This window comes from Eublepharis macularius, chromosome 3 (assembly GCF_028583425.1).
Source record: "Eublepharis macularius isolate TG4126 chromosome 3, MPM_Emac_v1.0, whole genome shotgun sequence".
In the NCBI taxonomy this organism is placed as follows: Eukaryota; Metazoa; Chordata; class Lepidosauria; order Squamata; family Eublepharidae; genus Eublepharis; species Eublepharis macularius.
In genome coordinates, this window is record NC_072792.1 from 1,179,676 (window position 1) to 1,185,675 (window position 6,000).

Sequence of the window (6,000 nt, forward strand, 5' to 3'; positions counted from 1 at the left end):
GCCACCCTTTCTCGGGTCCTTCATCTCGAGGTTGGCTCGAGAGGCTCAGGCTTCTCTGGTGCCGGTTTCTTCTTTGTCCTGCGCGAGCCCTCACCCCCGGTGGCTTCTCCAGAGGTCCCAGGCTGTGTTTCTTGCTGCTCCTTTAAGGGCTCTTCTGGCGCCACAGCTGGCTCTGTTACAGGCTCCTCGGGTGTAGAGGCCGGCTCTGCTGGCTCCTCTAGTTCCTCATCCTCTGAAGAGGACTTGACAGCAGGGGGTGTGGTGACGGGCTGAGGCCAGGCCATGACACACAGCCAGTTTGGTGTAGTGGTTAAGAACGCGGGACTCTAATCTGGAGAGCCAGGTTTGATTCCCCACTCCTCCACTTGAAGCCAGCTGGGTGACCTTGGGCTAGTCACGGCTCTCTGGAGCTCTCTCAGCCCCGCCCACCTCACGATATTTTGTTGTGGGGATAATAATAACATACTTTGTAAACTGCTCTGAGTGGGCATTAAGTTGTCCTGAAGGGGGGGGGTATATAAATTGAATGTTGTTGTTGCCTACAATGGCCTGAAGAGGTCCCTGAGTATTACTGGGGGGGAGGGGGAGCCCTCTTCAAACCTTAGTGCAGCAGTTGGGCACCCCCGGGAAACTCCAGTTGATGTGTGGGTGACTTTTACACAGCTGCTTATGTGGTGTAACACCACAGGCAGGGAACTCCTAAGCAGAGGTACCCTTCTAAGCCCGCTGAGCTGGCTCTCATTAAGACAGCATCTGAAGCCACCCACATGGTTAGGACAGTTTTACCCCTACCCAGAAACCTCCTCATTTTTACAGACCTCCTTCTATACCACAGTTTTTTCAGAAGGACACATTTTTGTTGCCCCTCATCTTCTCACGGCCAGTATCGCCTTCCCATGTACTACAGTAAGTTCTTCCTGCCTTCTCTATTCCCTATTCAGAGACTGGTCTTGAACCAGGGCATTTTCTGTGGTGGCCCCTTGCTTTTAGAACCCCCTCCCCATTGAGGCTCACCTGGCGCCTATTTCACTTCCTTTTAGGCACCAAGGTAAAACACGTCCTTTTGCCCAGGCTTTTAATCTTAATTAATTAATCTTATCAGCTTTTTAATGACCAGCATCTGATCTGTGGCTATTTTTTTTAAATGAATAGATTTTTATTGGATGGGTCAATATATAGTCAGATTAAAACACAAATACAATCCATTTCAATTCCCACAAGTATATTTCCCCACCCCCTCCCCTCCCCCTTTTCGATGTTGACTTCCAACAGCACTCGAACCCCCCACTATTAATATCACATTATTTCTCTTTTATAGTTGTTCTTATCTTGTTATTAGTAAAGATCTTAATTATATCTTATTTTACTTAGTACCATTAAAACCCTTCAAAAGACCATAATTGTCCCTTAACATCCCATTTCTTTTCCATACATTTTTTCAGCTTTTTCCAGTCTTCCAAAAATGTTTTTGGTTCTTGATCCTTCGAGTTTCTTGTTAGTTTGTCCATTTCAGCCATGTACAACAGTTTGTTTGTCCATTCTTCAGTTTCAGGTATTTCTTCTTTCTTCCAGTATTGAGCATATAATATTCTTGCTGCTGTCATCATATAATATAGCAATGTCTTGTCATTTCTATTACCATCTTCTAAGTGCAAAGATAATAACAGCATTTCTGGATTTTTAACAACATTTTACTGGAGTATCAAAGACATCTCAGCACATATTTTAGCCCAAAAGTCTCTAGCCTTACGGCAGGTCCACCACATATGAAATAGAAAACCTTCATGCTCTTTACATTTCCAGCACTTATTAGAAAGCTGCTTATTAGCTATGGCTAATTTTTTCGGTGTTAAATACCATCTATATAACATTTTATAGCCATTCTCTCTAATACTGGTACATGTTGATATTTTTAACGTATTTTCCCACAATTGTTCCCATGCTTCCATCATTATTTCATTGTTACAGTTTATTGCCCACTTTGCCATTTGTACCTTGACTGTTTCATCTTCTGTGAACCATTTCAATAACAATGTATACATTTTAGAAATTGCTTTATTACTATCTCCTAACAAAAGTTCCTCAAATTCTGAATTCTTAGTTCTAAAACCTGTCTTCCTTTGATCTGTATCAAATAGGTCTTTAATTTGTCTATATTGTAACCAACCATATTTAAATGGCAACTCCTCATTTGGTTTGAGTTTTACCTCCTTATCTACTACTTCTGTTAAGTCCTTGAGGGTAAGCCATTCTTTTCCTTTATATTCTAGGGTTGGGTTGATCACCTCAGCTGGTATCTGTGGATATTTTTTTCCGTGCTGTATAGGTGAAATGGCTTGTGCCTTATACTTTGGATTTTAATTTAAGCCACATAGAAACATAGAAAAATTCTAAATAAATTGAACCACCTTGAGAAAGAATTACGGGTGCTTCCAGGCCACGTTCAGTGGAGAAACATTCTAAACACCCAGCGCTTTCAGCTCCTGGGGTGAGGAGGACTCACAGGTCCCCGGGGGGGGCAGGGGGGCACAACTCCACCTGCTAGGCTGCCAGGCCAGCTTTGAGGGACAGTGCAGAAGCAAAGCACATCTGATGCCAGGGAGCCCCTGGCTGTCCTGCCACCCCCTAAAAGGCTTGGGGGCCAGGCTGCTTGAAGGGCCCCCTCCTCCCGTGCAGTCCAGCCCGCCAGTTAAGATCGGTCTAACAGGCCCTCCTCTCTGGGCTCCCACCTTGGGCGGGGAGGGGAGTGGCAGCCAGAGGCGGGGCTTTGTCCGTAGTAGCGCTTCCCCTTGAAGTTGCCTGACATCTGTGCCATTTTCTTTTAGGCACCAAGACAAAATGGCTCTGTTCACCCAAGCTTTTAATAAAGGGATTGCTCTTTTAATGCTCTTTTACCTACAAACGGCTAATTTTGTTTTAAGCTGTTCAGTGATCAGTGTTTTTATGCTTGGTTTTAATTAACAACTTTTAATGTTTCATGTTTTTATTATATTTTATTTTGTAAGCTGTGGACAGGTTCCCAGAGGTGGCACAAAAATGTCTAAAAAATTTGTCATCAGGCTTTGTTATAGTTCTTAGAGTGCAAAATTGTGTAGCCAGGATATGCAGCCAGCAGACGTGTCCTCTAGAAAATCCCCTGCAAGGAAGAAGCGTGCAGAACAACCACGTCAACAGAGTTCTTCTCTTATGCAGGGCAAGGAGTATGTGTATTGGTTCATACTTTTCCAGCCATTTTTTGAATACTCCGCAGAGCTTATTTTCAAAGGTTGAGCGTCCGTAATATGAGATCGGACTTCACTTGACAAGGCTCAGTCGGTCTAGGGCGGACTGCTTTTCTCCACGTCAGCACTTGGCAGCTGCCTTTGGGCTGAAGCCTTTCCCTGCCTGGCCCGTCTCTTCTCTGTGAGTTGTGCCCCGTGGCCCTCCTCAGAGCCCGCAAGGGTGCTGGCTGGCAGGCCCTGCTGATCAGAGGAGCCTGGAGCTTTCTTAGCGGCCTTTCCCCCACTTTTTCCTTAGAAAAGTTTTCCACAAACATGAAGTCTGTTCCCAGAGTAACACAAACGTATTTCCTTTTATTTATGTTATTTATAGTCCGCCTTTCCCACTGAGAGTCAAGGGGGATTACATAGAGTAAGTCAACACAATCAACAACTGGGACATTCAATAAATGATACAATAGAAATGTGAAAACAAGCAAAAAATTGGATACAATGCTGAAACAAAGCAAGCAGATCCAGGAAGAGCAACAACAAACGATGGCCTTCAAACAGGTTGTCATCACATGATGACCAGTGAAACCAGATGTGAGGGTTTTGCCAGGTAACTCTCAAAAGACTTCACTGCATGAGTTAAAGAACGTTATTGATAAGCTTCCGGTTCAGCACTTCCTCCGTCCTTGACAGGAATGGCGTTTCTCTCCAAGCACAAAGCATATGTAGGATTCTAAGGGCGGGCGAATTCTTAACCCCCACCCCCTTTAGGTGATGGTTAGCTAAGTTCAAGGGAAAGAGCACAGTCGAAGTAGGAGAAGTCTCCCGGTCGTGAGTGCCCATGCCAGCACCTCTTCCCAGGCTCAGGCTAGAGGAGTGTAGGAGGGCAGACAGGCAGCAGTGGAGACAGCCCCCCTTGCATACTTTCACATCACAGTCGTACCCCTAGCATCAGAACACAACAAAACATTACATGACACGGGGCCCTGCTGAGTATGGCAGGTGAACACCTGACACCAGAGTGCTCATCAACATGGCTGGTTGGTTGAGACAAAGTCGGCTGAAATTGAATCCCACAAAGACGGAGGTCCTGTATGTGGGTCGTGGGGAGATGGCTTTGGGACCCCGGCTTGATGGGGCAGCACTTGCACTGGCCCCGAGAGTTAGGAGCCTGGGGGTGATTCTGGATTCCTCCCTGAAGATGGAGGACCAGATCACTGCAGTTGCCAGGTCTTCCTTTTATTATCTTCGGCAGGCCAGGCAGCTTGCCCCTTATCTGTCTCCCCGTGACTTGACTACAGTGGTCCAAGCAATGGTCACCTCTAGGTTGGATTACTGTAACGCGCTCTACGCTGGGCTTCCCATGGGCCTGATCCGGCGGTTACAGCTGGTACAGAATGCAGCAGCGCGGGTCATTGCTGGAGCACCGGTGTGGGAGCATATTACACCGGTGCTATGCCAGCTGCATTGGCTGCCAGTGGAGTACCGAATCAGGTTCAAGGTTTTGGTGTTAACCTACAAAGCCCTATGCGGATTGGGACCGACGTATCTGAGGGACCATCTCTCACCTTATGAGCCCCAGAGGACTCTCCGCTCTGGTGGAAAACATCTTTTAAGTGTCCCTGGCCCTAGGGAGGCCCACCTGGTGTCGACCAGGGCCACGGCCTTTTCAGTCCTGGCCCCGGCCTGGTGGAATGCTCTGTCTTGCGAGACAAGGGCCCGGCAAGATTTGCTTGCATTTCGCCGGGCCTGTAAGACAGAGCTATTCCGCCAGGCATATGGTTGACGCCAGGCGGTGCCCCCCCCCCCGTGGAGGGGGGGTTAAACCATCACCCCTATGCAAACACAGAGGCATGTATGAACTACTTACTATGCAGTATGAACTGTAATATTTAATGCTTTTAAATGTTTTTAATGGTAGGGTGATGTTTGTATTTGTTATCCGCCCTGAGCCTGCGAAAGCGGGGAGGGCGGAATATAAATATAATAAATTAAACTAAATTAAATTAAATTACTTATTATTATTATTATTATTTAGGCCAGGGAAGGTGGGGCGGGGGGCAATATCTTTGTTACTTGGGCACCTTGAATGTCTAATAGCTAAGAAAGCCTTGTCTACCCCTCTTTTAAACAAATAGTTTTTTAGTAATAATTTTAGAGAGGTTTAGAGAGGGAAACCTGTTGGAGAAACCATCTGCAGGGAGCATTCATACCGATGAAACAGTCGCTCCGCCTGCCCTCCCCTGCTGCTTGTCCTGGGGTCAGGGGCTCTGTCTGAAATGGCCCAGTGTCTTTGCTGCAGCTCTAGACGGGATCTTTTGGGGCCATGGGGGGGCGGGGGGGGCGGGCGGGCGGGGGGGGGGGGCATAGGGCGCGAGGAACATCCTCACAGTGGAAACTCTGCTTGGGGCACTCTCTGTTCAGACTGGCAAAGAGTAAATCGTGGCCTTCTCTTGCCGGATGCTGTTTCTGTTGCACGGAGGTCACAGAACGGGCAAGGAGACGGCGCAGAGGCGCAGAGTTCCTCCGGTGGATGCAGCATGGTCTGAGTTGGATCCCAGCCCCTTATCAGGATCAACTACTTCATCAAGTGGATGGATTTAGAGTCCGATGGAAGTTCTAGAATCAGTACAAAGTGGTCAGGGTTTTAGAGTGCGACTAGTCCACTTGGGTTATCTCAGCCTGGGAAGGGCACATTTAATTTAATGTAATTATTCTTTCAATCTAAAGCAGTCCTCCTCAGACTTTTTCAAGTGGGGCCTCACCTAAGTTTTTCAAGAGTATCTAAAAG

At 47.0% G+C, this 6,000-nt stretch overlaps 1 protein-coding gene across 3 annotated transcripts in view; it reads left to right on the forward strand.

Moving 5' to 3' along the window:
* Positions 1–6,000, forward strand: part of FGFRL1 (fibroblast growth factor receptor like 1) — a 244,406-nt gene that overhangs the window by 147,348 nt on the left and 91,058 nt on the right. The window lies entirely within an intron of this gene.